Source organism: Pan troglodytes, chromosome 7 (genome assembly GCF_028858775.2).
Source record: "Pan troglodytes isolate AG18354 chromosome 7, NHGRI_mPanTro3-v2.0_pri, whole genome shotgun sequence".
In the NCBI taxonomy this organism is placed as follows: Eukaryota; Metazoa; Chordata; class Mammalia; order Primates; family Hominidae; genus Pan; species Pan troglodytes.
The window spans coordinates 140,214,817-140,241,118 of NC_072405.2; the positions used below are offsets into that span (position 1 = coordinate 140,214,817).

At 45.9% G+C, this 26,302-nt stretch overlaps 1 protein-coding gene across 22 annotated transcripts in view; it reads right to left on the reverse strand.

Annotated features, from left to right (window-relative positions):
* The window catches only part of CYRIB (CYFIP related Rac1 interactor B), a 177,111-nt gene that overhangs the window by 122,155 nt on the left and 28,654 nt on the right, over nucleotides 1–26,302 (reverse strand). For all 22 annotated transcript variants that reach the window (XM_063816034.1, XM_063816038.1, XM_016958938.3 and 19 more), the window contains exon 2: nucleotides 8,439–8,491. The gene's annotated coding sequence lies outside the window, so the exon portion shown is untranslated. The remainder of the gene's footprint in view (nucleotides 1–8,438; nucleotides 8,492–26,302) is intronic.

Sequence of the window (26,302 nt, forward strand, 5' to 3'; positions counted from 1 at the left end):
AAACGTGGGGTGATGTCAATTAAAGTGTCTAGCCCAGCATCTATGGCATAAAATAGGGACCCAGAAAATGTCCCTTCCCTATGAATGCCCTTTACGTTTGGAAACAGCTATCATATGTCTCCCCTGTCTCCTATTTCTTGTTAAATATTTCAGCTAATTTAATGGTATCCTTAAATGACTTGATTTCAGAGCCCTCTTCTATCCCTCCCCTCTGCAAAGGCTCCATCTGTTAAAACCCCACTCGGGGTATTGCATAACCAGCTCGCAGAATCAGCAGCACGCTCCTGTTTGCTCATTCATCTGTTAATTCATTCACTGAGTAAACACTGATTAAAAACCTACTATATTGGACATCCTTGGCTTTTGCCTACCCACCATTCACAAACGGTACCCGCATTTCCCTGGAAACCTGCAATCTTTCCCTCATTCTCAGGCTCTGTACCTGAGCAGGTGCAAGCTGCACCCAATCTCCCTCAGGGGGAGGGCATTTGATCCAAGATGGCCAATCAGAGCGTCGCATTTGCCTGCCACAGCGATTGGTTCAGGGCTGTGCATGTTACCCAGAAAAGACCAATCAGAAAGACAGTTGGACTCAGTTCTAAGACTTGTTGAACTACTGGAACAGTGGCCTTTTTTTACCTCCTGCTAGAACCGCTGACAACCATTTTGGACCACAATCCAAAAGAAAAGGGAGGCAGCGTTAAAGATGGTGAAAAACTGTGTAAGCCTTGGCAACACTTTAAGCCTTGGATCCTCCAGGCCTTATGTTTCACTCCTAGATTCTTCAATTACATAAACCAACAAATCCCCTTTCTGCGGAAGCCAGTTCGAGGCGAGATTCTGTTTCAAGGTCGACAGAATCCTGACTAATGAAATCCGAAGTGCTGTGGTGTATGCTGCATGCTGGCTATACACAGATGAAGCAAGGTGATCCATACCATCCTTCCAGGCACTCACAGGCTGATGTGGAGACAGCCACAAACAATTACAGTTATTTAAAGCCAATAAGATAACTGCTTTAATTAAATACTACACAGTGCAATATGAGCACAGCAAAGCACCTGGGTCCAGGAAGGCCTCACAGAGCAATGGCGATTAAACCTATTCCCTCTCTCTATTCAGGCAGTGAAGATGGAATTACTAGTTGGAGGAGTCAGATAACACTGTTGATTCACATTCATCTTACAGTAAACTAAAACCATTACATCCCACATTGCACAGAAGGGCGATGATACTTAAAGCTCTTAACAGCTCTCTCTGAGCCTACAAAATACTGTCTCAAGAGACCAGCGAAGTGCTAAGGTCAAATAACTCTCACTTGCAAGTGTTTCATCTGAATTGTGCAGATAATGGAACGCTCTTAAATACTACCCAGGTCAGTTTTTGTGATTTTGATTCCATACGCTTAAATTTTCATTCCATCCTTCTTGACCATTTGGATTTCTTGTCCATTTGTGTGCTGATCACATCACAACAGCATCAAAACAGCCCTTTCAAGATGAATAACCTACTTACTGAATTTATTTCCAGATGATCAAGGGAAGGGGAAGAGAGAAAGTCTCTGGTTCTATAAAACATTTCCTGATGGGTTAGAAATGTGGCTGATTGCAGAAAACAACAATAACAACAATAAAAAGCACCTCTGGGAACATCTGTTTTGAGAAGAAAGGCCCCTAAAAGTCAGTCTTTTTAAGTGAACAGAAGCTGGTGTCTCTTAGTCCTTTGATGATGCATACTCAACGGGAAAGTTGTAAAGATAAAATAATTCAGGAAACGAGGACATCGCAGGACAAATTCTCCTTGCCTTTATTGTTTCTAAACACATCAGCAATTCATGTGGTCCAGAAACACAAGCTACAGCTTTCCAGAACAAAGAATCTTACAGTTGGAAAAGTTAGTACTGACTGAATACTTCCATGTGGACTCAAGAGAGGTGCCAGGGACTAGTGTCAGGAGAGACAAAGTTAAGATGCCTCTCAGATAACTCAGATTTCTATGAAGCAGCTGGGTTACCCGTTTCCAAAACACCTTGCAGGCCGTCACGGAATTTCCCTTCCTCTACCTGCATGCCACAGGACTTTGCACAACAAAGGTACCATCCATTTTCTTGAAAATGGGATTATCGGGCCAAGCACAGTGGCTCACACCTGTAATCCCAGCACTTTGGGAGGCCAAGTCAGGAGGATCACTTGAGCCCAGGAGTTCAAGACCAGCCTGGGCAAGATAGGGAGACCCCTGTCTCTACAAAATGAAAAAAGTGAGCCAGGCGTGGTGGCACATGCCTGTAGTCCCAGCTACTCAGGAGGCTGAGCCTGGGAGGTCGAGGCTGCAGTGAGCCGTGATCGTGCCACTGCACTTCAGCCTGGGTAATCAAGCAAAAGTCTGCCTCCAAAGAAATAAAGAAAAAGGAAAAGAAAATGAGATTTATCATTTATCACACATTTACTGGGCAGCTCTGTAGTCCAGGTATCAGCAGGCAATGGAGAGAACTCCAGTGTTATGGATGTGTGAGGACACCTCCTCACATCCTTACCTGTGTGATCTGTCTTACCTGTGAGCAGATAACACAGGTAATTGCCTGGTGCTTGGCAAATGCTCAATAAATGTTGGTTTCCCATGGGGCATATGCAACCCCACCAAGGAGACCTGCTAAATCTCCTCTATAAACATTCAAAGAAACATAAAAGGACATATAGCAGGATATCTTCCACCCACCCAAGACCCACAATCCCCTAAGCTTTTCCAAGAGATATACAGAATTCCCCCAGACACTGTGTGTGTGTGTGTGTGTGTGTGTGTCCTTCCAGCAATCGCCTAGGCATAATCAAGCATGAGTATGTGTGTGGGTGGGTGTGTATAAACACTTATACCCTCTTCTTGTTTTCCTACATCTGGCAGCATATCACATATACTTTCCTGCAAATTGCTTTATTCTTAAACTTAAGAATATATCCTGAAAATCATTCCTTCTTAGCAGATATGACCTACTATTTTAAACAATGGCGGAGCAATCCACTTTAAGAATATACATTCAGGCCGGGCACGGTGGCCCACGCCTGTAATCCCAGCACTTTGGGAGGCCGAGGCAGGTGGATCACAAGGCCAGGAGATCGAGACCATCCTGGCTAACACGGTGAAACCCCGTCTCTACTAAAAATACAAAAAATTAACCGGGCGTGGTCGCAGGCGCCTGTAGTCCCAGCTACTTGGGAGGCTGAAGCAGGAGAATGGCGTGAACCCAGGAGGCAGAGCTTGCAGTGAGCCGAGATCGCGCCACTGCACTCCAGCCTGGGCGACAGAGCAAGACTCTGTCTCAAAAAAAAAAAAGAATATACATTCAATCAATTCGTTACTTTTTGTTTTTTGGAGTTTTGTTTGTTCATTTTTTGAGGCAGAGTCTTGCTCTTGTCACCGAGGCTGGAGTGCAGTGGTGCAGTCTCGGCTCACTGCAGCCTCTGCCTCCCAGATTCAAGCTATTCTCCTACCTGGGCTTCCCGAGTAACTGGGATTACAGGTGTGGGCCACAACACCCAGCTAATTTTTGTATTTTTTGGTAGAGACACAGTTTCTACCATGTTGGTCAGGCTGGTCTCAAACTCCTGGCCTCAAGTGATCTGCCTACCTCGACTTCCAAAGTGCTGATTATAGGCATGAGCCACTGCGCCCAGCCTAAATCAATTCCTTATTGACATACATTAAGTTGCTTCCACAGTCTTTCTATTACTAGCAATGCTGCAATGAGTATATGTTACATGCATCTTCACACACATTTATAACTATAGGAAACATAGAATTTATAAGAGAAAATCCTTGAAGCAGAATTGCAGGATCAGAGGGTATGTGCACTTAAAATGGTGCCAAATGGCCCTCCAAAGAAGTTGTACTAATTTTCACTCTCATCAGTAGTAGAATGAGTATGCCTGTTTCTCCAACCACAGTCACAAAAGGTTGTTTTGTTTTGTTTTTAAATACAAAAGAAGAAAGGCAGAGCTCACTCTTGTCCCATTGTCTCTTCTTGCCTCTGTGATATCATTAATGACATGACTACTTCTTAAAAATTCCACACCTGGATGCAAAACCCAGAGATCAAAGTTTAAAAAAGGCCGGGCGCAGTGGCTCATGCCTGTAATCCTAGCACTTTGGGAGGCCAAGGCAGGAGGATCACTTGAGTCCAGGAATTCAAGACCAGCCTCTATAAAAAATAAATTTTACTCTATTTTTAAATTTTTAATTAATTATTTTTTGAGATAGGGCCTCACTCCATGGCCCAGGCTGGAGTGCAGAGGACCAATTCTGGCTCACTGCCACCTGGGTTCAAACAATCCTCCCACCTCAGCCTCCCAGGTAGCTGGGAATACAGGTGCATACCACCACACCCAGCTAATTTATATTTTTTTTGTAGAAACAGGGTTTCGCCATGTTGCCCAGGCTGGTCTTAAACTCCTGAGCTCAAGTGATCCTCCCACCTTGGCTTCTCAAAATGCTGGGATTGCAGGCATAAGCCACCAAGCACAGACAAAAATAAATTTTTTAAAAAATTATCCATGAGTGTTTTTTAAAAAATTACTGCAGTGGCCCATAATCGCTTCACTGCACTCAAGCCTGGGCAACAGAGCGAGGCCCTACCTCAAAAATAAAAAAACAACAACAGAGTTTAAAATAAAATGAATGCCAAAGGCAGTGGTGTTCTGAAGGTGGCTATACTGACTCAAGAGTCCTAACCATGTTCATTTCTTCCAAACTCCGTGTTCAGTGGCATCATGTTGGTAGCTTGAAACTGGTCATGGTGGAAGTATTTACACCATAGGAATCAGCAAATGCTACAAATTAGGGCTTCTTTTCTTTTCTTTCTTCTTTTTATTTTCTTTGTTTTTTTTTTTTTTTTTTTTTTTTTGAGACGGAGTCTTGCTCTGTCACCCAGGCTGGAGTGCAGTGGCGTGATCTCGGCTCACTGCAAACTCCACCTCCCGGGTTCACGCCATTCTCCTGCTTCAGCCTCCCGAGTAGCTGGGACTACAGGCGCCTGCCACCACGCCCGGCTAATTTTTTGTATTTTTAGTAGAGACGGGGTTTCACCCTGTTAGCCAGGATGGTCTCGATCTCCTGACCTCGTGATCTGCCTGCCTCAGCCTCCCAAAGTGCTGGGATTACAGGTGTGAGCCACCGTGCCCAGTTTTCTTTCCTTTTTAAATCACTGTAAACATTTACCAGCACACCAATGTAGACTACAGTGAAAACTGAGGGTATACCACCCTCCTTTGAATATTTTGCCCTCAATGGTGACCTGGTCACAAATTCTTGGAACCTAAGGATTGGAAGATGTCTGAAAGGACATCTAATCCTTACGTCTTCTAATACTGCCTCTCCCTTAGTCCCTCTATGTAGATGTAAGTAGTGCCATTGATACTTCTTCACCATTATTTCATATACCCATCTCTTTTTCGCTTAGTGCCTACTCTTGGTGATTTCCCATAGTATAATACTTGCAAACACAGACCCAAGGCTACCCAAGACAGCCTGGAGTCAAATCCCAGATCCATCACTTACCAGCTATGTGACCATGAGCTAGTGGCTTAAACTGCTATTTAGTTTATTTGTCTATAAAATTCAGATGATCATAATGCCTCCTCATAATTTTGTTCTAAGGAGTAAATGAGTTAATGCAAATAAAGTACACAGAACAATGGCATGTACTATGCACTTAACAAATTTTAACTGTCATTGTCTCTCAGCTCAGCTCATTAATTCTCTCTTTAGCTATGTCTAATCTGTCATTTAACTCTTTTGTTGGATTTCAATTTTAATGATTATTTTTCCTTTCAATTCAGCTGCTCTTCAAGTCAACCTATTCTTTTTCCATCTTTCTTTACATTTTTTATATCATCTTTAGTTCTTAATCATTTTATTTCTTTTTTCTTGTGAGCCTAAACTAAGACATCTTAATCATTTTAAATATACCATTTTTATAGTCTCTTATAAATGGTTTTATTATTTCCAACTTGGAATGGTTTCCTGAATATAGTTTTTCATTGTGAACTCGTCTTCAGAGGTCATTCTCACTGTGGGAGTGCTGTTAGGTATGGGTTGTTGAAATATGCCTATGGAATGACTTTGCATTTGCAGTCGAGGTTTCCACGGTACTAGACCAGTTCTTACGTTAATTTTTCAGGTTGAAGGGTCTCATACCTCATAAGTAATAAAAAATACAGATTCCACAACCACATATAGTACAATCCCATGTGTTTAAGTTCTTGCTGGTAATTTTTTTTCCAGCCAAGTCAAGCTTCCTCTCTATTTCTCCAAGTATTGAAGTGTTTCTAGCCCCTTTTCATGAAAAAGTCAGACCTTCAAGGCTCCAGAGCACTCAATTCCACCTTGAGCCCAGGTCTCCTTCCTAGAGCCACCGTGCCATTAAAACTTTGGCCCTCAGGCTCTATAGCTTCTGTGCAAAAGCCCCAGGAGTAGTCATGGCTTCAGCTCACATGCCACCATTTAGCTTAAGTTTGTCCTCCTTTTTTTTTTTTTTTTTTTGAGGTGGATTCTTACTCTGTCGCCCAGGCTAGAGTGCAGTGGCTTAATCTCTGCTCACTGCAACTTTCCCCTCCCAGGTTCAGGCAATTCTCCTGCCTCAGCCTCCTGAGTAGCTGGAATTACAGGCATGTGCCACCACACCCGGCTAATTTTTGTATTTTTAGTAGAGACAGGCCTTCACCATGTTGGCCAGGCTGGTCTGGAACTCCTGACCTCAAGTGATCTGCCTGCCTTGGCCTCCCAAAGTGCTAGGATTACAGGCGTGAGCCACCGCGGCCGGCCTATCCTCATTTTTGACATTTGCAGGTTTCCCTTTCTTCAGCGCTCCCCTAGATAAAATTCTTATATTTCCATCAATTCTGTATTCATACCAGGAAGGACTCACACAAGTCAGCTTAGTCCACCATGCTGCCAGAAGTATTCCAGGTCACTACATTTAATATAACCACTTATCCACACTTGAGTTCTGCCCACATTAAAATTGTATCTACTCAAGGGTTAGCTTCTAAAGCCAGCATGTTGTGTGAAAATTGAAAGAAGCCAAAATTCCCCTTGAAAAATCCCACAATAAGGTCTCAGGTTGGACACAAACCATCTTTCATGAAGTCCAACACAGCCAGTCTTTCCTTCAGCACTGGATTTGGTTTCTTAGGGTTGGGCACCATATGTAATAACTGGCTTAGATTTAGGGGCCATGTTGTGTGATAATTAAAATCCATAAATATGAGAAACATACTTGGTGGCACAAGATGCTCACATCCTAAAAAGCCATAAGAACAAATGACCAACAGACGGAATAGCAGATCCATGTCTGCCATTCACACCCACTCCAAGAGAGATGCCCATTGGGTGGAATGACAGGATCACCTACACTATTTAAAGTGGTGTTTTATCCTTTTGTTTTTGTTGAGCAAGTATATTTGGATACGGCTAAGGTGGAAGCATGAATCTATGTTGACAGACGTCAGAATAGTGCTTATCTCTGGGGCAATACTAACTGCAAAGGGCATGAGGGAACTTTCTAGAAATATTGTATATCCTGATTTGGGTGGTGATTAGATGGGTGTAACATATCAAAATTTCACCAAGCTGTACGATTAAGATTTGTGCATTTTACAGCATGTAAGATAGCTCGATTAAAATAAAAGTTAAAAGCATGCCTACGTAGAAATGGCTGTACAGTATTTTGCCAAAGGTCCCCATCCTATGGTTAAGCCTCACCAGTGAGGATAGTTGGGAGGCTAGGAAACCGGGGGAAAAAAGAAGTAGAAAAGGGAAGTGCACTGTCACAGACAGAGGGCACCCAGGCTCCAAGAGTCAATGGTTTTCCGTGAAGGGCCTTATAGGGTTGACAAGACTACATTAGTTAAGAGCACTGACTTTTTTTTTTTTTTTTTTTTTTGAGACAGAGTCTTGCTCTGTCACTCAGGCTGGAGTGCAGCGGCGCAATCTCAGCTCACTGCAACCTCCGCCTCCTGGGTTCAAGTGAGTATTTTGTATTTTTAGTATTTTTAGTAAATTTTGTATTTTTAGTAGAGACGGGGTTTCACCATGTTGGCCAGGCTCGTCTTGAACTCCTGACCTCAAGTGATCCACCCACCTCAGCCTCCCAAAGTGTTGGGATTACAGGTGTGAGCCACTGCGCCCAGCCTATAGTTCTTATTTAAACTAATAATTTGACCTAAAAACCTTGTAGGTTCATGGAGTGAATGAATATTCATAGAGTGAATGAAGAGATGTATATGTATTCTGATTTCAATAGAGGTAGGAGGTTCTTATTTCTATGCAACTGAAATCCATCTTGTAGCCATCACCATCCACTTTAATTTTTCCTCATAGGAAGTGTGGTTAAGAGTGCTGGCTCTGGAGCCAGATGACCATGGTCAAATTCCAGCTCTGTTACTTACCAACTGGGTAACCTTGAATGAGTTAGTCAAATTCCAGGCCTCAGTTTCTTCTCCTGTAAAAGAGTTATAGCAAGGATTAAGCAAGTTACAACAGTTCTCAGTACACAGAAAGCCCCCGGTAAATCCTAGCTATTGTTTTTTTTCCCATAGTAGAGGTACAGTTTGGGAATAACAACTCCAAATAGCATTTGTTTGTTTGATTGTTTGTTTTTTAAGACATAGTCTTGCTCTGTCGCCTAAGCTGGAGTGCAGTGGCACGATCTCGGCTCACTGCAACCTCTGCCTCCCAGGTTCAAGCAAGCATGCCTGGCTAATTTTTTTTATTTTTAGTAGAGACAGGGTTTCATCATGTTGGCCAGGCTGGTCTTGAACTCCTGACCTCAAGTGATCCACCAGCCTTGACCTCCCAAAGTGCTGAATTACAGGCATGAACCACCGCACCCAGCCCCAGATAGCATTTGTACAGTCCATTATATCACTGAATTGTTTTGCAAACAGTTTTCTCATTTAATGCTCAAAATAGTCTGGTATATTACAAATAAATAATCATTCAGAGAAGTTGAATAATTTGCTGAAGGTTGCACAGCAAGTAAAGAACAAAGACCTAAACCAAACTCCTATGACTGAAGGACAGTTTGGCTGGACTGTGTTGTCCTTAGGAGCATATACGGTGGGGCCAGCGCTATCCATGGAGATTCAGTATAAAGGATATTGGGACCCTTGGCTGCAGCAGCAAGTCTTGGTCCCAGCAAAATGCTCAGTTCAACTTGAGTTTAAAACGGTCTTAGTCATTCTGTCCCCTGAATCACTTCCTGTTTCAGGTTTCTACTTTGCAGAGAAAGAAACACAAACAGGTACATTACGCCAGCCTTGTCACCCTCCAAAATCTCCTACAGCAACAAAAGCTGATGAATTAAAGAGAAGTTTCATAAAACCACAGTTAACATCCCATTTAATGCATTAGCCAGCAGTTAGTGTGAAAATCTGAGCAAAGTCGGCAGTGTCTAGACACTCTTACTATTGAATGGAAGAGAAACAGGATGACTTTTTCTCTGGCCTTTATTCTGATTAAATCTTTAGCTGCCTTAGTGTTTTCTCTTTGCTTTTCATTGGGTGCTGAAACTACCGGAAGCTACTTAACCAGCCTTGTTTTATTCACAAAAGGTTTAGGGGCCATGTCTAATTGTCCAGAGAGAACCCTATCTGCTGATAATTTCAGCCACTTCGGCTGCTTTTGCAGCTTTTTGTTTGCCAGTGTAGGTTTTCTTTCTGTCGTTCTTCTTGCTATGGCATGAGTGTGGTTTCACATTCCCTTTTAAATAATAATCACCGAACTGCTCAGTGGCCAAGAAGAGGATTTAAGAACCATCTAGGCCAGGCACGGTGGCTCGCCCGTAATCCTAACATTTTAGGAGGCTGAGGTGGGAGGATCACTTGAGCCCAGTAATTTAGGGAGCTCTCGTCTCTACAAACAATTTAAAAATTAGCTGAGCCTGGTGGCACATGCCTGTTGTCCCAGCTACTTGGCAGGCTGAGACAGGAGGATCATTTGAGCCCAGGAGGTCGAGTCTGCAGTGACCCATGATGTGCACTGTGCTCCAGCCTGGGTGACAGAGCAACCTGTCTCCAAAGAAAATAAAAAAAAGAACCATCTAAGCATACTGCATACTCACAAACTATGTCCTCTTACGTACACACACAGACTCCACACATACCACACATTCATTCCATGTACACCCACCACACATACACCATACACACATCCCATGCACACACCCCACACACATCCCAGGAACATACCCCACACACATACACACCACACACACACACCCCACATCACTCACACACCCAGCACACCCAGGGCATAGAGTGTGGCTCTGATAGAAGTAACATGGGCCTCTAAACAAGTGTGGCTTCTTTTCATTTCCAAGCTATAGGCAGAAAGCCTGGACTACAGCTCTAGAAATCAGATCTCGCCTCCTCTTCAGCCTCATAGCATGCGTCTCATCCCTTCTCAGTCTTTCAGAGCATCTGACTTGGGCGAGTCACTTAACTTCTGTTATAAAGTGAGGACACTCATTCACTCAATAGCTACTGAGCACCTATTGTGTGCCAAGCATTGTGGCCATGGAGATAATTCCATGAATTAAACTGTCCCAGCCACCCAGGAGCTCTCCAAGATTAGGGGAGCAATTACAGGCAGATGAACGCTCTGAAGGAAAGGGGGTGAGGCAATCTCTGAAAAGGGTATTTAATTAACTCAGCAGGGGACGGAAAGTGATGGATAATCAAAGAAAGACTTCCCCAAGGAGGTGATACTGAAGCTGAGAAGTAAAAGTTAAGTTAGAATTGGCCAGAGGCAGGAAGGGATCCAGGCAGAGCTCTCGGCACAGGCAAAGGCTGGCAAGTTAGACTGCTGGTCCATTCAGCTAAGCACAGGAGGTGGAAGAGGGATGGGCCTCGGTATGTCAGGGGTGGGCTTGCCAGGGTTACCCGCCTGGGCCAGGTGCCCCCCTGAGGTCCCTCCCAGCCCTCAAGGCAGATTCTATCATATTCTGAGAGCCCAGGTCCTCTCCTTCCCTGACAGCCTTTTCACCAGCATGCTGAAGTCGGCTCCAGAGGACAAGGGGAGTCCCAACCACCTCACGTGGACTCCTGCTCCTTCCTCTTTCATCTCCTCTCAGCAGTGACCAGACAGTGACTCAGGGAAGGGAGCTGTCCTCTATTTGTCATTTAGTTCTTTAAAAAATACTCGCCTATAGTCCCAGCTACTCTAGAGGCTGAGAAAGGAGGATCACTTGAGCCTTGGAATTCAAATCCAGCCTGGGCAACATAGTGAGACCCTGTCTCTATAAAAATAAAAATTAAAAAACACCCAGCGCTCTTATACCCAACTAGCCTTCTAACCAACTCCCTCCTTTCTCCCACCCAGTCCCTCACCTAGCTGAGAAAGGCTGGATTTCTCTGTGTCCTTATCCGTCTCCTCCAAGAGACTTTAAGCTTTAAGCTACCTGAGGGCTCATGCTAGGTTTTGGTCATCCTGGTGTCCCCCACAGCTGGTACTATGCCTGATGTCTAGTAGATCCCCCAAATGCAGGCGGAACCAAACTGATTCCCCTCCCTGAAAATGAGCACTGCCCAGAACCCACCCACAGGGCAGCCTGTCTGAGGCCAAGGCAGGAGACCCAGAATCCAGCCGACCCAACACTCCTCCCCCCAGCACTCTGTAGGAGACTCTGCCCTGTGAATCCCAATTTGAAAACTGACAGCTATGTTAGTCTAATTCCCTCATTTTATCAACAAAGAACCTCAGGCCCAAAAGAATGATATGACTTGCCCAAGGTCTCTCAGCAAATGTGATATAAAGTTTTTTTAAAGGAGCAAAACACCGCTTAAATGGAAGCCTATCTATCACCCCAACCAGAAAAGTTGCTTATTTTAAGAAGAAAACCCTTAATGTTTGCAAGTCGAATGGAAGCTTTCCTTTCTCTGACCAATTTTGCCATACTTTCATGACTCCTGGGATGCTCTAGGCAGCACTAAAAGTTCCCACTGAAGCAAATCTATTTACAAAGGTGACCAGGAATTGTTTTAGGGATTGGATATATTTTTGATTATGGATCATTTTTAAAGTTAATTATCTATTATGTGATCTAAGGCTATAATAATTTTTTAAACAATTGAGCCTCCCAAACCACTTAGATGCTTCCTGATTTTTAAAAATGTTTTGCTATTTTAAAATGTTTTGCTATTAAACAACTTTACTAGAAGTAAAAAAAAAAAAAAAATCACAGATTTTTTTTTTTTTTAAACTTGAAACAGGGTCTCACTTTGTTGCCCAGGCTGGAGTGCAGTGGCTCAAACATGGCTTACTGTAGCCTCAACCTCCTGGGCTCAAAGGGCTCCTCCTGCCTCAGTCCCCCAAGTAGCTGTGACCACAGGCACGTGCCACCACACCCAGATAATTTTTTTTTTTTTGAGACGGAATCTCGTTCTGTCACCCAGGCTGCAGTGGTGCGATCTTGGCTCACTGCAACCTCTGCCTTCCGGGTTCAAGAGATTCTTCTGTCTCAGGTTCCCGAGTAGCTGGGACTACAGGCACCTGCCAGCACGCCCAGCTAATTTTTTTGTTTCTAGTAGAAACAGGGTTTCACCATACTTGCCAGGCTGGTCTCGAACTCCTGACCTCAGGATCCGCCCACCTCAGCCTCCCAAAGTGCTGGGATTACAGGCGTGAACCACTGCGCCTGGCCTAATTTTTTTTATTTCTTGTAGAGACAGGGTGTCACCATATTGCCCAGGCTGGTCTCGAACTCGTAACCTCAAGCGATCCTCCCACCTCGGCCTCCCAAAGTGCTGGGATTACAGGCGTGAGCCACTGTGCCCGGAACAGATGATTTTTAAGGAAGACATTTCTACCCATAATCCCTCCACCAAAAGAAAGAATTCCTTACAATTCTGTGTCCTCCTAAACTGTTTTATCCACAGTTCTGTACTCTGGACATATGTATGTATTTCATTAAAACACATTACCTTTAGTATAAAAGATTGTTAAATAGTTTCCTTTTTTCTTAAAAAATAAAAAAGACAAAAACTTTTATCATGCAAGTCACTGGCACCATGTTTCTGATAAACGCCACGGAGCAAAACCCAGGCTACAAGTTAAGAGCACCTGGAAATTCTGGGTTTGAGACTTTTAAAGCAACATTTTCTAGCCTGCTTCATTCCATAATTATTCTGACACTTTCCATATCCCACTTAATAGGAAACAGACGAAGGAAAACAGGTGTTTTGCTTATTCTACTTGGCATAGCATGCTCTACTGCAGAAGTTTGCAGCAGTTGCTTATTGCTGTATTTTTCCTGCAAGTGAAATGACATCTCTGGTTTGGCCAGAGTTTAAAAATACTGCAGCCGGGTCCCCACTCTGCATAATTAAACAGACTCTCTGGGGAAGCACCCCAGCACCATATTGCTCCAAAGCTCCCCAGGTGATTTTCATGTGCAGCTGGGACTGACAAGCACCAGGCTAAGATAACTCATTAGTCAAAGGAAGCCCATGGGAAATCTTATCTGGAAATGAAGAACTCTTGTAATTAAATAAAATAGCAGATGTAAAAGTCCCTAACAGTGCCTGTTACCCAGAAGACAATAAATGTTAATTAAACAAAAAAATTTAAATAATTACTCCTTCCCCTCGGTGGATTCATCTTGTTATTTTATTGGCTTGTTTATCACTTGTTTTTTTTTTTCTTTACCATGATTCATTCTATCCCTGTTAATAAAATTATAAACTTATGCCTATAATCCTGTTCAATTACAAGAGCTCTGTAATATTTCTAACAACCCTTTATTGCTTTAATAAAACTTTCCCCCATTACAGTGGCTTATAGCAAATATGCAATAAACATCTGCTATTTATAATAATAATGGATATTCAGAATTACTTTAATTCAGAATTCATGACCGTTTTTCTAAACTAGACTGAAATTTATTTCACATTATTAGGACCAGTTAGCAACAATGTAAAAAATTATTAGGGCAATGTTTAACAAACTTAAGAAAACAGACCTTTAAGCAAACCAATTCTTTTTTATAATTTCCTGGGAAAAAACTAAATGCAGTCATTACACAGGTGAACTTATCTCCCATTCAAGGGGGCCTTGCTCAGCTGTTCCCATAGTTACCTGGAGAGGCTAATACTGCAATTAGTTATAAGCGGTTTTTCCTTCCAATTTCTCCCTACGGCTGCCTCTCTGAGCGTGAATTTGGAAGGTGATTCTTAATGTTTACATTACCCCTCAGTTCTGAGAAGCCAAACATTTGTTTGAAAAAAAGAAATAGAATTTCTGAATCAGAAGAAAGAGTTTTTGTGTGTGTGTTTATGTGTTGTTGGTTTTTTTTGTTTTTTTGGGTTTTTTTTTTAATTGAGACAAAGAGTCTGGCTCTGTTGCCCAGGCTGGAGTGCAATGGCACAATCTCTGCTTACTGTAACCTCTGCCTCCTGGGTTCAAGTGATCCTCCTGCCTCAGCCTCCCAAGTAGCTGGGATTACAGGCATGTGCCACCACACCCAACTAATTTTTCTATTTTTAGTGGAGACGGGGTTTCACCATGTTGGCCAGGCTGGTCTGGAACACCTGACCTCAAGTGATCCACCCACCTCGGCCTCCCAAAGTGCTAGGATTACAGGCGTGAGCCACCGTGCCCAGCCAGAACAAAGAGGTTTCATGAAGGCCATTTCCAAATGTCTTGCCTTGCTGGCACAAACTTCCCCAGTCATCTTTTCTTGTGTTGCGCCAGACAGAGAAGGCATCTAACAGGTATGTGGGAAGCTGGGCCATGTTCAGCTCAAGATTCACACTCGTTCACAGTAGACCTCCGTATGGCTCACATATGAACTCTGCTATGCTTCAGTTCCTAAGGCCATACAGCTCCCAAAGTCTGCCATGTCATGTTTTAAATAAACTGGACTCGACACCCAGCCAAAAATAACAATGATGTGCACGTCTCTGTATGTAAATGTCAATAATAAGGTACAAAATGATCACACATGGGCCAATTCCCATCCTATACTATTTGGTATTATCACCTAATATTTGTCCTCACTCTTTTTTTTTTTTGAGACGGGGTCTCGCTCTGTCACCCAGGCTGGAGTGCAGTGGCGCGATCTCGGCTCACTGCAAGCTCCACCTCCCAGGTTCACGCCATTCTCCTGCCTCAGCCTCCCAAGTAGCCGGGACTACAGGCGCCCGCCACCACGCCCGGATAATTTTTTTGTATTTTTAGGAGAGATGGGGTTTCACCGTGTTAGCCAGGATGGTCTCGATCTCCTGACCTCGTGATCTGCCCGCCTCAGCCTCCCAAAGTGCTGGGATTACAGGCATGAGCCACTGCTCCCGGCCTGTCCTCACTCTTTCAATGAGATCACAAGCACCTTGAGGGTGGACATCTTGTATTAGCAGTAGTAGAAGTATTAATTCTAGTGATTTATTTTTAATAGAATCTTGCTCTGTCACCTAGGCTGGAGTGCAGTGGCACCACCATATCTCACTGTGGCCTCGAACTCCGGGGCTCAACAGATCCTCCTGCCTTAAGCTCCCGAGTAGCTGGGGTACTACTCAGTTGTACAGGCGTGTGCCACCATGCCTAATTTTTTTTTATTTCATGTAGAGACGAGGTCTTGCTATGTGCCCAGGTCAATCTTGAACTCCTGGCCTTAACAATCCTCCCATCTAGGCTTCCCAAAGCCACAGTGGGCCACCGTGCCCAGTCTAATTGTAGTTTTGATCCTCTTAATTGAATTGTCTATAGTGTGTTATATAGCTAGACAATCAGATTACCTGAATAATAAAACTTCTCTTTCTTATGTTTTCATTTAATATTCGATCAGCCAAGCACTAAATGACTATTGTGAGATGGTTGTGGGGCAGGCTTCACACAAGTGATTCCAATGTGTCTTGGTTGATTTGAACTTGTAGGAAAAACCGCAATGTCTGAAATCTCCACTGTAACAGATTTAGAGAGAATCCCTAGAGACTCGAGCCTCGCGCTGTGGGCACCATCTCCCCAGGCATGTGCCAGGATCATACAGAACAAAAGATGCACCTCGAAAATGAATGCATTTGGAGGAATCCTCCCCTGTGCTAGAGTTTTCTAAAGTATCCCTCAATCCAGAACATGTCCTTTTATATTAGCCAGGTTCTCTACCGCTCCGTCAATGTGTGTTATTATTATTATTTCCCAAGTATGCAGTTCAGAAAAGATGCTAATACATTGGGGTTGGGGGCGTCCTTTGAAACACATTCCCAGGTGTTTAATTTCCTATTCATAACTAGTGCTAACCAGCTAAGTGCGTGTACACACACACACACACACGTGCACGCACACACACACACACACCTTTTTAAAAATATATCAATGTTGGCCGGGTGCGGTGGCTCACGTCTGTAATCCCAGCACTTTGGGAGGCCAAGGCGGGCAGATCACTTGAGGCCAGGAGTTCGAGACCAGCCTGGCCAACATAGTGAAACCCCCATCTCGTACTAAAAATACCAAAAAAATTAGCTGGGCGTAGTGGTGTGCGCCTGTAATCCCAGCTACTCAGGAGGCTGAGGCAACAGAATCACTTGAACCTGGGAGGCAGAGGCTGAAGTGAGCGGAGATCGTGACACTGCACTCCAGCCTAGGTGACAGAGCAAGACTCTGTCTCAAAATAAATAAATAAATAAATAAATAATATATCAATGTTTTACAACCCTAATACCAGGAAAACACAAAGTACTTCTGGTTTTCAGTGCATGTTTACCACCAAGATGCAAATCCCATACACGTTTTGGGATGCCTTGGAAATAACATAACTGATTCTTGGGTCCACTACAAGTTTACAAACATTCTCTGGCTTGGATTTTCTGTCAATAGTAGCATAACACTTTGCTATGCTAACATATGAAGGAATAAAGCCTATTAGAGGTTCTTTTATTCACAAACTGTCTTCTCCGAGACTATAACCTTTTAGGTTGAACCACTATTAGCTGGAAACTTCTTCTGGAAGGATAAGTGAGAACAGCGCCCAGAGTGCACCTTTTGCCCAGAACTCGGGCCCAAGATCTGGGGAGATATTGCTATAATACTGGGTCGTTCTCTTTCAAAGATGATAAACAGCAGGAGGGTCTATTAATTATCATTTCCCAGCTGGCCATGGTGGCTCAAGCCTGTAATCCCAAGCACTTTGGGAGGCCACGGCAAGCAGATCACCTGAAGTCAGGAGTTTGAAACCAGCCTGGCCAACATGGTGAAACCCAGTCTCTACTAATAATACAAAAAAAAAAAAAAAAATTGGCCTGGCATGGTGGCAGGCACCTATAATCCCAGCTATTTGGGAGGGTGAGGCAGAAGAATTGCTTGAAGCCAGGAGGCGGAGGTTGCAATGAGCCGAGATCACGCCATTGCACTCCAACCTGGATGACAAGAGCAAGACTCCACCTCAAAAAATAAAATAAAATAAAATAATTATCATTTCCCTTTAAACTCATTCTCTTCTGGAAACATGAACCATCTTCCAGAACAAATTCTGATGCATGATAAAAATAAAAACACAGTTTCTACATTTTGCCTACCACACTCCTGGCATAGGCTGATCACAGCTTAAGACACACATCTTCATTTTTCCACAGTATCATGATCTATTGCTTACATAGTTAAAATTGTTTTTAATGGGCCAGGGAAGGAGGTTGCAGTGAGCCAAGATTGCACCACTGCACTCCAGCCTGGGCAACAGAGCAAGACTCCATCTCAAAAAAAAAAAAAAGAAAAGAAAAAAGAAAAAAAGCTGTAGTACTTGCAGCTCTATGTCCAAGTGACAAATCTGCCTTCCAGAAATCTGATTTTTGCGGTGGTGGAGAACAACTACATAGCATGGTGCTTACATGTTGATAAATGTTCAAAAGAAGTTTTTTGACGCTTTAGGCCAATCATCTGTTTAAACCAATAACATTAATTATTACTGTGTACTTTAATACGTAGTCTTGTTTTTCAAGAAGTCCAGTTCAGCATACCATTGATTTAATAAACAATATGCGCTGGGCACGGTGGCTCATGCCTGTAATCCCAGGTACTCGGGAGGCTGAGGCAGGAGAATCACTTGAACCTGGGAGGCGGAGGTTGCAGTGAGCCAAGATTGTGCCACTGCACTCCAGCCTGGGCCACGGAGTGAGACTCTGTCTCAAAAAAAAAAAAGAAAAAAAAAACATACTACGAGGTCAGGCACAGTGGCTCACGCCTGTAACGCCAGCACTTTGGGAGGCCAAGGCAAAAGGATCGGTTGAGCTCAGGAGTTCAAGATGAGGCTGGGCAACATAGTGAAATCCCATCTCCACCAAAAATACAAAAAAATTAGCTGGTGGTGGTGGTGCACACCTGTGGTTCCAGCTACTCGGGAGGCTGAGGTGGGAGGATCGCTTCAGCCTGAGGGGTGGAGGCTGCAGTGAGCAGAGGTGGCATCACTGCACTCCAGCCTGTGTAGCAGAGTGAGACACTATCTCAAAAAAAAACACACACACACTCACAAGACAAACAACAAAACAACATAATACGAAGATGGGAAGAAGGCAGAGGAGGAAGGAAACGAACTATGGTGTACTGAAAAGCCAGATCCCAATACCATCTCAGTTAAACTGAGAGACAGAGTTAGCCCCCTATTCCCCACCTTTTTTTTCAAGACAAGGTCTGGCTCTGTCGCTCAGGCTGGAGTGCAGTGGTGCAATCTCGGCTCACTGCAACCTCCACCTCCTGGGCTCAGGCCATCCTCCCACCTCAGCCTTCAGAATGGCTGGAACCACAGGCACATGCCACCACGCCTTGCTAATTTTTGTTTGTTGGTTGGTTGGTTGGTAAAGATGGGGTTTCGCCATGTCGGCCAGGCTGGTATTGAACTCCTGGACTCAAAAGATCTGCCAACCTCAGCCGCCCAAAGCGCTGTGATTACAGGTGTGAGCCACTGTGCCTGGCTCCAGCCCCACCCTTTTTTAAGTGGAGACATGGACAGGAGCTCACTAATAGATGAGCAAGATAAAAATGATGTTTCTGAAGCAATGGAGAACTGATTATCAAATACTTCCCCAGTGTAAGGATGTATCACTTTTAAAGGTATGTCACTATTTACTTGAAAATGTGACATTTGCAGAGATAGAGAATATTATTTCTGGGTATCTGGTCCAACTCCCTGATTTTATAGGTGAGGGAATCTAAAGTCTGCAAGAAAAGAACACGCCTGGGGCCTGGGAGTAGGATCACAGCAGAGCAGGACCAGGACCAAGCTTCCTGACTGAGCTTCCTCCCATTTCCAAAGCCCTTCACCTGGAGAACTGCTTCCCAGGCTTCGGGTTTCAGTTCAGGGAGCCTGCTGTCCAGACAGGTGCCCCCACGGGTCCACCCGACCACTGTCCCCCTCTCTCAGAGCACTCCTCAAGCTATAGGCGAAGGACACCATCATCTATTCATCTAGCTTCCCCGCTGGACTGAGAGTAACTCGAGTGGGCATTCCTCTTTGTGTCCTGGTACTGAGTGCAGTAATGACATCACATGGATACTGTGTGTAGTGAACAGGGGATCAACTTGTCCCCATTGGCCAGGGAATTTCCTAGCTTTAGCAATACAAGTCCCAAGTCCTGGAAAACCCCTCAACCAAGATGGCTGGTCACTGGTAGCGACATTAACAGGATCAGACAGCCTGGTCACACTTTCCCCTTCTCTAACCGTCCTCCAACACCCAGCCCAGGCCCCAGAGCCCTGTCTGTGCCATGCAGTCCCTCCAGCTCAGCCCTGTCCAATAGAACCTTCTGCCTCGATGAAGATGATCTCTGTCTGAACTATCCAATACCTTAGCTTGGGCCACATGTGGTTACTGAGCACTTGAACTCTGGCTACTGTGACTGAGGAACTGAATTTTTAATTTTATTTAATTTTAACTAACCGAAACATAAATAGCCCCATGCGGCTAGTGGCCACTCTGTTGGACAATTCGATTCTGGTTTTCCATTTATGGAATTAGTGTGCCATCACTGCACACAGGGATGAACTTTAAAGCCAGACAGACCTTGATCCAAGTCCTGACTCATTTACCAATACAGCACTTCTTAGGGAATCTTGTTGCTTCATCTGTAATCCTCACAAACTTACTTTGCAACAATGTATGGAAAGTGAAATGACTGGCCAATAGCAGAACGTCAAGAAACAGGATTTCTCTAGAAGCAACTAAACCAAATATATGTCCAAATGCGAGAAAAATCTGATTCTGAACCAAAAAAGCAAGCGCATGAGCATCATTTCCAGCAGATCTCTAAAACCCTTGCCTGTTTTAAATTCTCATTCTAAATTGTCATGGCTGCCCAGCTGGGCTCACCACCTCTTAATTTCTGTCCCCAGGCCTGCAGCTGGCTGTCACCAAGCCACTACAGAAGGTACCGCAGTCAACACAGTCTAGGTACAAACATACATGTCCAGCTCTCCAAAATGTATACACTAAATATGTGCAATTTTTTTCATATACCAATTATACCTTAGTAGAGCTGTTAAAAAAAAAAAAAAAAACACCCTTGGAAGTGGCTCATGCCTGTAATCCCAGCATTTTGGGAGGCAGAGGAGAGAGGATTGTTTGAGCCCAGGAGCTCAAGACCAGCCTGGGCAACACAGCAAGACGCTCTATTAAAAAACATATAAATAAGGCCAGGCGCGGTGGCTCACGCCTGTAATGCCAGCACTTTGGGAGGCCTAGCCGGGCAGATCATGAGGTCAGGAGATCGAGACCATCCTGGCTAACACGGTGAAACCCCGTCTCTACTAAAAATACAAAAAATTAGCGAGGCGTGGTGGCGGGCGCCTGTAGTCCCAGCTACTCGGGAGGCTGAGGCAGGGGAATGGCGAGAACCCAGGAGGCGGAGCCTGCAGTGAGCCAAGACTGTGCCACTGCACTCCAGCCAGGGCGACAGAGCAAGACTCCATCTCAACAGAAAAGAAAAATAAAAATATATATATATATGTATAAAAAAAAATAACCTGTTAAATCTGCTACATTAACAACAAAAAAAAGTTTTTAAATAAGAAGACACCATTGGGCAGCAGGCATTGGGTGGGAGTTACTGTGCCAGGTCACCCTGAGTGTGGCCCCACACAGCCCTACCGGCAGGAAGGGATCCAGGGCAGGGAGGGATCCAGGCCAGTCCCAGAGCAGGGACCAGGCAGCGCTCACGTGCGCTCTGCACCAGCCACAGGGATGCGGGGACACCGGGGACCGCCCGGGAGCACGTCCTGCGCATCGCCGGCCTCCGCGAGGCCTGCAGAGGACGCAGCCCTCTCCCTCCCGCTGGGTGCGGAACCGGGTGCAAGAGGCCGAAGCGCTGCCCCATAAAGCCGATCTTCGCCGGGGCCCCTCCCAGGCCCTAATGAATACATCCCATTGGCAGGAACCGGCAGCAGGTCCTAGGAGAAGCCAGCCTCCGAATGGAATCACCGGGGAGCTTTTTAAAAATACTGTTCCCCGGAATCGGAGATCAGGGTTTACGGACAGCTCCCAGGTGATGGTGCTGCACAGCTGGGGCCTCTGTATTTTTCCTCTGAATGCCTGAGGAGGTGATCCTGCTGAGCCGCCAAGGCGGGGAACACCGCCCACCAGCAGGGAGAAGCACTATTTAGGGCTGTGGCAAGAAGTCCTATCCTTAAAAGTCCCCTGCCTCTCTCTGGCTACAGGGACAACAGTCAGAGGGCTGCAGGGGCCTGAAGCCAGACACGGGACACAAGCTGCTTCCCTCTCCTTGCAGATGGCTGAGCACTTTCCAGTTGCCCAGGACCTCCCCATCCAGTGTCTCCCAGGCAGGGCTGGCAGGGAGGCCCTCTTCCCCACCCACTGAGCATCCAAGTGCGGGAGGCCTAATCCATGCACCTGGCACTTAGGAAGCCCACAGTCACTGCTGTTACTGTGGTTGCTACCCTCATCTCACTGGGAAAGAAGCCGGCTCAGAGAGATGGGATGGGTCACCCAAGGCCACATGATACTGGGGGCAGGGCTGGCACAGGAACACTGGGCTCTAGGGCTCATTCTTCTCCCTGTACCCCAGGATGCGGCCACTGCCCTGCCCTCCCCCAACACCTTTTTTCCTCCCTCTTACAGAAAACAGGCAGGCTCTACCAGTCAGGATAACACTTCATTCATTGCACACGCTAGGGCTTTAATTCATGGGACCCCACTTGTCCTCCTCAAAATAGTCCTGGGTCTTCTAGGAATGCCCTCCAACCACCAAGTGGTGGGGGGTTTTTTTGTTTTTGTTTTTGTTGTTTTGAGACAGTTTCGCTCTTGTTGCCCAGGCTGGAGTGCAATGGCGCGATTTCAGCTCACTGCAACCTCCACCTCCCAGGTTCAAGCAATTCTCCTGCCTCAGCCTCCCGAGTAGCTGGGATTACAGGCATGTACCAGCATGCCAGGCTAATTTTGTATTTTTAGTAGAGATGGGGTTTCTCCATGTTGAGGCTGGTCTCGAACTCCTGACCTCAGGTGATCGCCTGCCTCGGCCTCCCGAAGTGCTGGGATTACAGGCGTGAGCCACCGCGCCCGACCCAAGTAGTGGTTTTTAGTACAGCTTTGAAGCCTGACACACCAGGGTTGCCACTCAGTAGCTGGGTGATCTGGGACAAGTTTCTTAACCTCTCTGGGCTCAGTTTCCTCTTCTGTAAAGTGGGACTGATAATATTTACCAGTAAGGGTTGTGGTGAGGATTATTAGGTGAGATCATCCAGCGGATGGGATGGGCACCACAGTGGCTGGCAGCAAGTACTAACAGGCAGTAGGTGCCACTATCCAGAAGGCCGGTCTTTCTCACGGCCTCTCCACACTCCATCCTGGCCCGGGAAAGCTCCACATTGCTCACCCTCTTGCCTTATTCACCCCCTTGAAATTCCCCAGGCTCCATGAGCCGGTGACCCACTGCCTCTCGCTTGCCCAAATTCCTCTTGGGTGCCTGGTCCACCCTGGAGACAATGGTGACCCACCATGTGGCTGGAGGTACCACATCCTCCCCCACCCCCCAGAAATAGTAAATGAGAAGTAACCTTTTTCTATTCCCCATTCCAGACTTCCTTAATTAAAATCAAATATTTGCACACTCTCCAAAGCCTATAAACCTGATTGCTCTCAGAAAAAAAAAATGCTTCAGAGCAAATAGAGTGAGTGTGGCACAGGTGGTCTGGCGGGACCTCAGGGTACAGGGCAGCAGGTCCTGAACAACCACACCAGCCCAGAGCAGTCGCCCTCCACTTTTCTCAGTCCACCCACAACAAATCAATGCAACATTCACTTTGCAAAAGGCCCACTGAAAAGCCCCTGAGGGTGAGCAGGTGTTGGGAAGGGATGGAAGGGAGGAACAGTCTACCCCAGCCCTACCCTGAACACTTTCAAACCAGCCACTTCCCACCGGCATGGCTGCCCAGCTGTTAAAATACTGAGTCCTTCCACACAGGCTGGGAAGTAGCTGCTGCCCCAGGAGTCCTCACCCTAAGTGTCCCTCCCCCAGCACTCCCAGACCTCCCCCAGGATGCAGCAAGGAAAGAATTAGTGTCGGGGCACCAGTAGAGGCTTCCAGAAAGTACTGCGATCTGTGCCCGAGGTTAAATATTCTGGCCATCACCCCTGAGCACTGGTAAGGGGCATGAAGATGCAAACGAAATTCTGGGGGATTCAGAAGAGGGGCAAGGTTTCAATAAATGATTGCTAAAGGAAGAGAGAGGGGAAGCAGGTGAAGTGGAGAGAGAAGGGAAAGTGATTCAAGTCGTAGTTCAGTGGCCCCGAGGACAGGCCCCAGAACTGCCCACACCTCCCTCCTCTAGGCCACTCACTCTATCCCAGTTCAGGTCACCATTGCAGAAGTCTCCCTAGCCAGGTGCTACAGTTTAAACATTTGTCCCCCTCAAAATTCATGTTGAAACTTAATCCCCAATGTGGCAGTGTTCAGAGGTGGGACCTTAAGAGATGGCTAGATCCTGAGGGCTCTGCCCTCGTGAATGGATTCATCCATTCATGGATTAATAGGTTAATGGATTAATGGGTTATCTTGGGATTGGGACTGGTGGCTTTAGAAGAGGAAGAGAGACCTGAGCTAGCACGAGCTCTCTCAGCCCCTCACCATGTGACGCTCTGCACAGCCTCGGGAATTTGTACAGATTCCCCACCAGCAAGAAGGCCCTCACCAGATGCAGCCCCTCAACCATGGACATCTCAGCCTGCAGAACTGTAAGAAATAGCTTCCTTTTCTTTCTAAGTTACGCAGTTTCAGGTATTCTGTTGTAAGCAACAGAAAATGGACAAGACACCAGGCAAAAGCAAATCCAGCACTGCATGCCAGCCTCCAAGCCCCTTCTGGTAATGGCACTGTCTTCCTCTGGGGCATCCCCTAACCCTCCCCTCACGCTCCAGGGGTGGCACATTACCTAGAGGAGGACAGTCAAAGCACGGAACCTCCAGAACCAATAGACGGCTCAAATGCAGCCATATGCCCCTAACTGGACAATAAGAGACCTCTCTCACACTTTGGCTGAAGCCACTAGGAAAGGGGTACCTTCCCCCTACCCTACAGGGTTGCTAACATGAGTGGATAAAAACCTGAATCCAAGCTGATGGCCTCTTGCCATCTTGAAAGGAGAGACTGCCTGAGAAACAAGAAAGAAAAACAGGGCCACGACACAGGAGACAAAACCTGGCCCACACAGCTGGGGCCCCTGGATCAGCCATGCCTAACCAGGTAGTGACTTGACACAATAAATGATCTTTTCTAGATTTAAGCTAGCTTGAGTTTGGTTACTGTCACTTGCAACATAACGCTAACTGACACAATGTTCTGCGGGTTAATGAGAGGCTGCTGGTTGCTACTAGGTCCCACTTCCTACCCTGGCTACCATTTCGGGTCTGACTGTGGCTTGTTGATGGCACCTGGGAGGCTGAGCTAAGTCCCCAAGCCCTCCATTCATGCAAACACACCATCCCTCTCTCATTGTGGGCCCCGGACTCCATTCTCTCGTCTGCCACCTCCCACCTTTTCTTTTCTTTTTTTTTTTTTTTTTTTTTTTTTTTTTTTTATGAGACTGAGTCTCGCTCTGTCGCCCAGGCTGGAGGGCAGTGGCACGATCTTGGCTCACTGCAACCTCCACCTCCTAGGTTCAAGCGATTCTCCTGCCTCAGCCTCCAAAGTAGCTGGGATTCCACAGGCAGGCGCCACCTCGCCCAGTTAATTTTTGTATTTTGAGAAGAGATGGGGTTTCACCATGTTGGCCAGGCTGGTCTCAAACTCCTGGCCTCAAGTGATCCACCTGCCTCGGCTTCCCAAAGTGCTGGGATTACAGTCGTGAGCCATCGCGCCCGGCCCCACCGTTTCCAGTACACAAATCCTCTGCTGGCTCCCACGGCCTACAGACTGGGACGCAAGTCCCTTTAATACACCTTACAAAGCCACCATCAGCTGACCCTGATGTCTTCAATGTAAAGTTTTTGTATCGGTTGGAACCCTGCGAGCACGCCAACGGACAACACGAGGCGGTGTGGAGCAACATGCTGTTTTAATGAGCGCCTGGATGCAGGCGGGCTGAGGCCTAAAATGGCGTCAGCCCCAAGTGAGGACGGAACAAAGGTTTCATAGTCTCCTGTAACAGAAAGTCTCCTAGTCGTACGAAACTGCTACGTGATACCCGGATGGCCTCTTTCTCGATCTTCAGGGGTACGTATCTTCCGGCCAGGGCAGGTGTCTTCCGGCCGGCTCTCTTCCTGATTCCGCTATCTTGCTTAGGCACGCTGCTGACGCAAGTAGCCTTGCGCCCAGGGACTGGGCCTGAGAAGGGAGGAGTAATTCATCTCCTTAAGCTTTCAGGCCCCGGGGAGAATCTTACACTCAGGAACCCTCTAATTCAGCCACGTGGACCTGTGAATGTTCTTTGACTATGCTGAGATCCTTCCCACCTCCAGGCATTTGCACGTGTCAACTGACAGGAACAGTGTTTCCAAATGTTTAGGAGTCTTAGCAAGCCCACCTTATACCATAAGCTCTCTGAGGATGAGGGTAACTCCTCATGTTCTATAACCCACATCCAGTCCACTGAGGTCAAAGCCTCCGCTCCCTGTGGGCGTTGGATAAATATTGAAAGGACCTCATAAACATAGCTTCTTCCCCTCCGTGATTACCAAGGCCCATAATCCCCCAAGCTGTCTAACACCCACACCGGGACAGAAAGAGGCTGAGTTCAATATGTCCTTGTTATGTAAATTATGGCGGGTGGGGTTTTTTTTTTCTCCTTGTTTTAATCGAAAAACGACCAGATGTGTACATTTCAG